Raw genomic sequence first — 8,611 nt, 5'->3', positions numbered from 1 at the left:
CCATGTTTCATGTAAGTTTAGGTGAAATGATTGTCTATATATTCATACATGTATGTCTGTGATGTTAAAAACACCTTTATACACACTTCAAAATAAAATGGGACAACCTTTTATTTTTGAAATGTTCACCATACAGGATGCATTTGCAGTTTCTCGTATAGGTTTTAAAGGTGAAGTGAGCGATATATTTAGGTTAATATACGTATTAAATCACTCTATATTCATACAGTGATCACTTATATAGTGTGCGCGTTTCATACCTCCGATCTCTCCGTCACCCACTCTGCATGTAATCGGCCAATTAAATTGTTCGGGGATCCCGAAAGTGGTATCCAATCAGAAGAAAGAACGCTACAAACCGGCACCCGTCTCACTGCCGGTGCACCCGCAGAGCAACAGATGGATGAATGTTTATTCGCCTACAATTGCGGAGCAGGTAAAAAATCCTTCCCAATGTCTGTTTTGATGGTTTTTATCATGTTTTATCACACTTATGGCTCTGAGATGATGCTAGATAACTCGCTGCTTGAAGACCGCAGTGCATTAATGTGGTGACGTAGGGACGAGCGAGGGGACTGCTAACTGCAGTAACTGACAGGAAGTTAGCTAAAAGAACCATTCCACTTACAGCACCTTTACACTTTGAATGTTTAGTGCTTCACTGCTTCAGTTTGCTAAGGAGGCTTTGAAGATGTGGATGGAGTGAGGTGAAGGAAGTGAAGAATGTCTAAATGACACACTGACTGTCTATCCGTGGCCTTTGGGCAGAGATTTAATTGACCCCCCCTGCTGTTCCTAATGGCTATGTAGAGCAGGAAGGTGATGTTTAGAACTCATCTGTTTGGCTTGATTAACCAAGGCAAACAGTGCTGCTCTACCTGATAACAGCTTCTTATTACAAACCATTGGAGAGAACAATATAATCCTATAATCTATGTTTGCGTTTCTACAGACACAGGAAATGGAGGGGGGGGGGGTTTAAAGGTGGTGTCAGCGATTCTGGAGAATGCTTGTTGTCAAAATCACTTTTTAGTCAAAATCAGTGAGTATCTTCTCGTGTTCTGCTACCTGCCTGTACTGTGGGTGTGTGTGTGCGCACTGGGGAAAAAATCCATTGTTAATACACAGCCTAGGTTCTGTAAACAGGCATGTTGCTTGCTAAGGTGTTTACCCTTTGTTTACATACCAGTTTACAGAGCCTATATAGTTTGTGTATTTAGAATAAAAAATACATTTCAGCGAGCACACTATTGACAGGTAGTGGATCATGAGGAGACATTCACTGATTTTGACAACAAGCATTCTCCAGAATCACTGACTGTACCTTTAAACTGTGCGGCACAGGCACTGCCTGTTCTAAAGAAGATTATTTGCACAAACTTTTGACTTTGTCTGAGTTGTATGAGTATTGAGCAGGACAGGCTGTGAGTGGCGTGCACATATTCTTACAGTGGATCTGACATGATTCCCTCAATGACTTTGTGTTGGGGGATGAGTGCTTGTCACGCAACTACAAAGCACAAAGTACAGCCTCTTTTTTCACAAAGTAATCCCTGTCTTGTATGGCCTGCTGCTGCTTGGATCAAATCTGCCACTGCCTGGGAATGTTTTTCGGCTAAGAGGTGCTTTGCCTGTCTGGTCGGTTTATAAGCCGCAACAGTTAGCAAGCCGTGCCAAGGGGTCAGAATGTATGTGTGTGTGGGGTATTTAAAAACCAAAAGCACTCCGTCATTACCAAAGTTGAGAAAAAAACACAGACGCAGGGATGTGATATACATGTGATGATTTATTTATTTATTTGTTCACACGAGGAGCCAGCTTTGTTTTATGTGCAAAAAAATATGAAAGACTTTGGTTTGAGCTTTTTCCATGGCTTTCATTTTAATTTCATTTTTGAAGATTAGGCAGCCTGCTTGAATTGCAGTTGTTGTCAGATAAAGTGAAGAAAAAGCACGGCTATAAAACATGACCGATTGAGACCAAATAGGCTTTTCCTATAGCACGGAAATCTGTGGTTTACTGTGGTGAACTGGTAGGACGTTTACAATATACTGTATATGCAATGCAGCAGGTACTGGATTATTTGAATGTGTGTGTGTGTGTGTGTGTGTGTGTGTGTGTGTGTGTGTGTGTGTGTGTGTGTGTGTGTGTGTGTGTTCGTGTTCGTGTGTGTGTGTGTGCGCACGGGACTGCCAAAGGGATTATTCTTCATCTGTCTCCTTCACTGAAGGCCATATGTTTCTACACCAAGCCCCCAGCTCTACTGTGCAACACACACACACACATAGATATGAGACCACACACTATGAGGCTTACACAGCAATGTTAAGCACTACTGTACTGTATGTCTGCTTCTCTTATTAGCTCATGCACACACACACACACACACACACATTGTGCACATATGCACACATGCTGCCCATGGGATATGTGCATGACAGATTTTGGTCTATGCCAAAATACCAGCTTTATATAACTTGTCAGCGAATCAATGACCCATATGAGACATGGCCTGAAACCATGCATGCACACACACACACACACACACGCACACACACACACACACACACATGCTCGCATATACATAAGATTTACTGCTTGTTATTTTACCAAATGGATAATTACCATTCTACGGCCAGACATAGAAATATGGGCAGCAGTGTGTGAGCCCAACATATCCTTGGTTATGAAAGCAGACCCTTGTTCTGCATGTTATATGTTATATCAACATGTATGTGCAACTTGTCCGTGTTGAAATCAGTCAGCCGCCTTACTACAAGCTTATTTAAATTCCTCAGGTTGTCATAGCTGTAACAGTAACCCCCCAGCCATCCATTCAGATCCAATTACTTTATAGGCGTTTTCTATTCATATAACAAGATGAGGCTTTATTGATCCGTGGGGGGAATGAGGTTAGTTTGTGGGAGGATTCTACAGGGAATCAAAGCAAATAGAATAGAACATGAGGAGAACATAGATACACAGACAATATCGGCAAAATAGCTTTTATGGAAAAGTGCACACACAGTACATCCACTTTATATGGATTCGATAATAACCTGTATGAGTACAATGGGACTTAATATGAGCTACGCTACTTCCATTAGCATAGGTTTCACTTTGTTTTGAAACAATCACCTTCAATATAATATATCAACACTTGTGACCATATATGGTATGGTGCCAACCTGGAGGTTTTGAAAAGGATTCTAAAACCCTTCAAAGACATTCTTTTCCCTCATTCTGGTAACTTTAAAAGATTGAAAATAACAAAGAGAAGTATACTTTACAGCAATATTATGTCAAATAGCCTGCATTTGTCTATTGCATCTATTACTCTTTTAGTATTACTAGACATCTATCATCATATAATGTGTTCCGTCTCTGTGCTTGCAAAAGAAAGCACCATGCCTATATTAAATGTGTCACATATCGAACATATGTGATACCTGGATCCCTAGAAATAAACCAACGTGTGAACGGGGGGGAAAAATGTATTCTCAAGTTTGTACTTGTGAAAATAAACCTTAAAGTGTTCTTATGTATTACATTGTGCCTTCTATCAGTCAGAACATGTTAAACAAATTATTATACCTTGACAAAGTGTTGGGGACAAAATTGGCCCATTTCAAATAGTGCTGGAGACATGATGTCACACATGCCAGTGAGTGTGACTACTATAATAGAACTGATCTGTGTGCAGCAGCAGAATTGCTCTTGTCTGTCCATCCAAACTAATCACTACTATCATGCAGACAGCAGGTCAGGTGGCAGTGACACGCTCTCATGGATTGGCGTCAGTGCTTAGCGGTGGTGTTGCATGCTAAAGCGCTAATCATTCAATTAACTGGAAATCAATGGCACCCATATGGGGTGATCTGTTTGGATATTGGCCTGTCAGTCACACAGGGACAGGGCCAGTTGATCGCTTCAACACACACACACACACACACACAAAAAAACACGCTCACACACACACACACGCGTGGCTTGCACATTTAGTGGGTGACAGAAGCTTTCACAGTATGGACACCAGATGTATCCATGTGTGAATGCTGATGTGGGATTATTTATAAGCCTAGTGCTATCCTGTCCTGTGAAAACCATGTTACTCCAAAGGGATTAACACGCTAAGAGAAGCAGCCCTTTGTGACCAAGCGTTTTTTTAAGATAATCTATAAATTCGTATCTTTTTGATTTGATTTGATTTGATCTTTTCAATTATTTCTTTCTTTCTGTCCTTTTTTTTTTTTTTTTTTTTTTGATCCCGGATAATTTATTCAAACCCATAAACAATAACTCTATTTAAAAATCAAATCACCACATTTGGAGATGTAAGAAGGCTTTTCTAGTCAAAGTCTACTAACATAATACATCTCAAAGTGAGAGATACCCAGTTTAAATGTGCTGATCTCTTGTTTGGTTGGTGGTCACCTGCAATGGTTACACCAGCTGTACTGAGAGATACAGCGGTAACAACTATATGATAAAAAACTAATATATATATTGTAGACAAACAAAATAGAATGACTAAAAGGGTCTGTTAAGTCTGGATAATGCCAGTGCCTTGCCAGTAACATGCTTAAAGTGTTTAAATTAACCTGACAACCAGAGATACCACATATCTCTTTATCTGTGCATAGATATAGTGTGTATATATTCATATATATATATATGTGTGTGTGTGTGTGTGTGTGTGTGTGTGTGTGTGTGTGTGTGTGTGTGTGTGTGTGTACATGACATTTATGGTGAAATATTGATCATTTCATAACCTAACTTAGATGTTCAACGTATTGTTACCTTTCTAGTTGTCTGGCCACTAAATCATTACCCCGTCCACATCCACTGACCCTATAGCCGCCTACATAATGGATTCATTTTAACCTCTCTATGTATGCATCACATCAGCCCAAAAAAAGTCACAAGCATCCATCTTGGCTGTCACCGGGGCAAATTAACATGGAAATTGGTGTGTTGCATTTTGAAAACGAGGGCCTGTAAACGAGGTGGTGCCCTCCCTCTCATCCTTGCGTCTATGTCTGGGGCCGTTGGTGGGTGTGTTCTGCCCTGACACCGGCCTAATGAATGAGCCAGATGATTTATAACTGAGGGAGATGGGAATGAAGGGAGGGATATAGCAGGAAGTTGAGGGGTGTGTGTGTGTGTGTGTGTGTCTGTGTAAAGGGTAAGGGGTGCAGGGTCACACTGTAGAAGGTCACAGATGTAAATCTTCTCATCGCCTTATCTGCTGTTGTCCTTTTGCTCTTGCTAACAACCTCATACCATACAATGCAATTTACTAGCTGTACGTCCATATAAGGACACGCTAAGGCAACCCCAAAGACTGATTTAAAGCCTCTGGAAACCTGGTCTAAAATAGTCTAAATCAATATATGATATCAAAGTTGTTCATGCTGGTGACGATGTTGTTGACGGCACACTGCCCTTTAAATGCTGCTTTCATTGATGATGCTGCTGCTGCTTATGGCACATAGCACTTTATATCTTGGCACTTTATTTTTAAGCCCTTTATGACTCCTCAGGTTTGTGTACATACTGTTGTGTTTTGTGTCCATTCTTGTCTTGTATTGTCGTGTGTTCTTAGCCATTACCTCCTTTTGCTGTGAACACATTTGCCCTCTTGGGACATTAACACAAACCTTGAAACCTGAAGTTGGATGTCTCAATAAGCTTTTACAAAATTCTGATTGAATTTTTTTTTTCTCGTAAATATCATACTTTTTACTGTCTAGAGACTGTATGACAGAACTACTTTATGTGACGGTCTCCATGGCAACAGTCATTGTTGCGTGATTGGTTCAAAATACTTATTGTGTGATAAGAACCAGAGCATAGAGCAAATTCTTTAAATTTATTCAAACTTAAATAACAATATTTTTTAGGATTATTAGATTGATAAATATGCCTAGCCCTTTTCATAAGGCCTACTATCATGCAACTAACTGAGTCCCGAAATGACATATTTAGAAGGTTTTGGGAGTTTACAGGGTTTACAAAAAGTATTTCTAAAACATGGAGTGCCTGAGAGAGACACAAACAGAATAAGAACATAAGGTTGGTACTGGTGGAAGATCTCACCCCTCTGACTACACACAGAATGTTGCTTTTTGACCTCATGAGGTTATTGCAGATCTTAATCTTAATCTTCCAAACTGCCCATTCAGTGCGTGTCTGAAAAACCCTTTTTAAGTCCTTTAGAAAAAAAATCAATTCTCAAACACCATCCAATTTCTTTATTTTGGCTTAAAAATGAACTGAATGAACAGTCATTCAGCAGCTATCATTTAATGGATCTTATATTCTTATATATTATATTCACCTTTTTTTCCCCTCCTACAATAATGTAGATTTTGGCGTATCTTTGTACAGCACATGATGTTCTTGATTCTCTCAATTAATCTATTTTCTATATTTTTAAAACTTGCCCTTTGAACTATGTGTAAGAGAGTCAAATTCCTTGACCGCTGACCAGAAAATGTAGCCTGGCATTTCCAGACCTGCCACTAGGTCTGGGCACTCTCCATTGAAGCTCATTGAATATGTCATGGAATCCTGAGCTACCAATCAAATTGTTCTTTCTGATATGGGCGGGCCAGAGCCCTATGTATGGTGCTCTGGGGCGGACGTAACCGGATGACGACAGTGCTGTGCATACGCCGTCGAAGCTGTGATAGTAAACATCAAAGATGGCTGCGGATATGTTGTTTGAGTTTGAGACGGCTTTGGCCTCGACCATAGATAGTATAATACCCTTTACGATTTGGAAGACGGCACTCACATCTTTCATTAGCAAGAACCGGCGCCAGAGCAAATCTACTGTATAGCCTACATGGGGCACGGCGATTTTGTGGGAGGGCCCGCAAATATAATGACAGACAGGTGTAGCCTACAAAAAACTCAATTGCAACAGTCCACAGCAGCGCAACCACATCAGCATGGCCAACAGCATGGCCTTAAGACGCACTCAGCTCGCAAATATTACACATTAACACACACAAACAGCCAAATACAAAACACATTTGCATTGTGTGCACGGCGGCATATTAAATACCACAGCATGATGCCAACAGCAATATGCCGCGCCACGCAGTCGAGCAAATACACATAAACATACTTAAAGGTGAAGTAAGCGGTTTATTTATGTTAATATAAGTGTAAAATCGCTCTTTATTCATACAGTGATCACTTACATAATGTGCGCGTTTCATAAAGCCGATCTCTCAGTCAGCTGCTTTGCATGTAATCGGCAAATAAACTTATTGTAGTATCCAGAAATTTTTATCCAATCAGAAGAGAGAACGCTACAAATCGGCACTCGTCTCACTCATATATACTACACTCCATGGTCTCACTGCCGGTGCACGCCAGAGCAACAGATGGGTGAATGTTTATGCGCCTACAATGGCGGAGCAGGTAAAAATCCTTCCCAATGTCTGTTTTGATGGTTTTAATCATGTTTTATCACACTTATGGATCTGAGATGATGCTAGATAACTCGCTGCTTGAAGACCGCAGTGCATTAATGTGGTGACGTAGGGACCAGCGAGGGGACTGCTAACAGCAGTAACTGACAGGAAGTTAGCTAAAAGAACCATTCCGCTTACAGCACCTCACATAGTCTCTATGTTCTACCTTTTTTATACTATGTTTTCAACAATTTTTTTAATTTAGTTTAACAATTATCTTTATGAGATTTGACATAGTATCTGACATCATATAGATCGGTGCGGACCCAGGGGCTTCTGAAAGTTATCCGCGGAAGGATAACCACTAAATCGCTAATGTGAATATGGGGAAGGGGAGAAAACAAAAAACACACAGAACTCTAAGGGTCACACAGGCTACCTTTAATATAACACACTAAACAACAAACTAAACCCACCACTGCCAAGCAGCTGAAAGAATAGACGAATAACTCAACCGTTATCTTGGGAACTCTAAACACAGAGAGCACTAAGAGAGAACCTCTCACTATCCCAGAGGGCGAGACAATGTGCTGCACAGAGCACTGGGGTCTCAGGGCAGATATAACCTCCTCACACCTGGGCTCAATTAGCCAATCAGTGCCACACACACCTGATTGTAGTGAGTGAATCAGTCACCCTTCTCACTGAGCCGAAATATTCCGTGCCTCACACTCAATCATTTTAACTACAGTGTAAAGAATCTGTATATGATCCATTTAGAAACATTTCTCAACAAATGTAATACCTATATCAATTTACACCCTGTATTCCCCTGAGGCTATGTGTATTATTAGCATATAAGCTATGAATGTGTCTACACTATAACCTTTAGTATCATCAGACATTAAAAAGGCATGTCAATCAAATTCCACTACATTCAAATGGATTCTCTTTACATCCTACACAGTGCTGCTGTCACCTCCACCATCTCTCCCCTCCGCCTGCTGCTACAAAGCTGTGCTGCTGCATCTTATCATGCTCTTTTCACTTCATCACAGAGCACTGAAAGAGAAAAACACACACACCGCAGGCTATTCACGTATATGTGTGTGTAGCCCAGTGTGTGTGTGAGTGTGTGTGTGTGTGTGTGTGTGTGTGTGTGTGTGTGTGTGTGTGTTTCTGAG

The sequence above is a fragment of the Ammodytes marinus genome (genome assembly GCF_949987685.1).
Source record: "Ammodytes marinus genome assembly, chromosome: 14".
Lineage (NCBI taxonomy): Eukaryota > Metazoa > Chordata > Actinopteri > Uranoscopiformes > Ammodytidae > Ammodytes > Ammodytes marinus.
Note: the sequence above shows the minus strand (reverse complement) of the source record.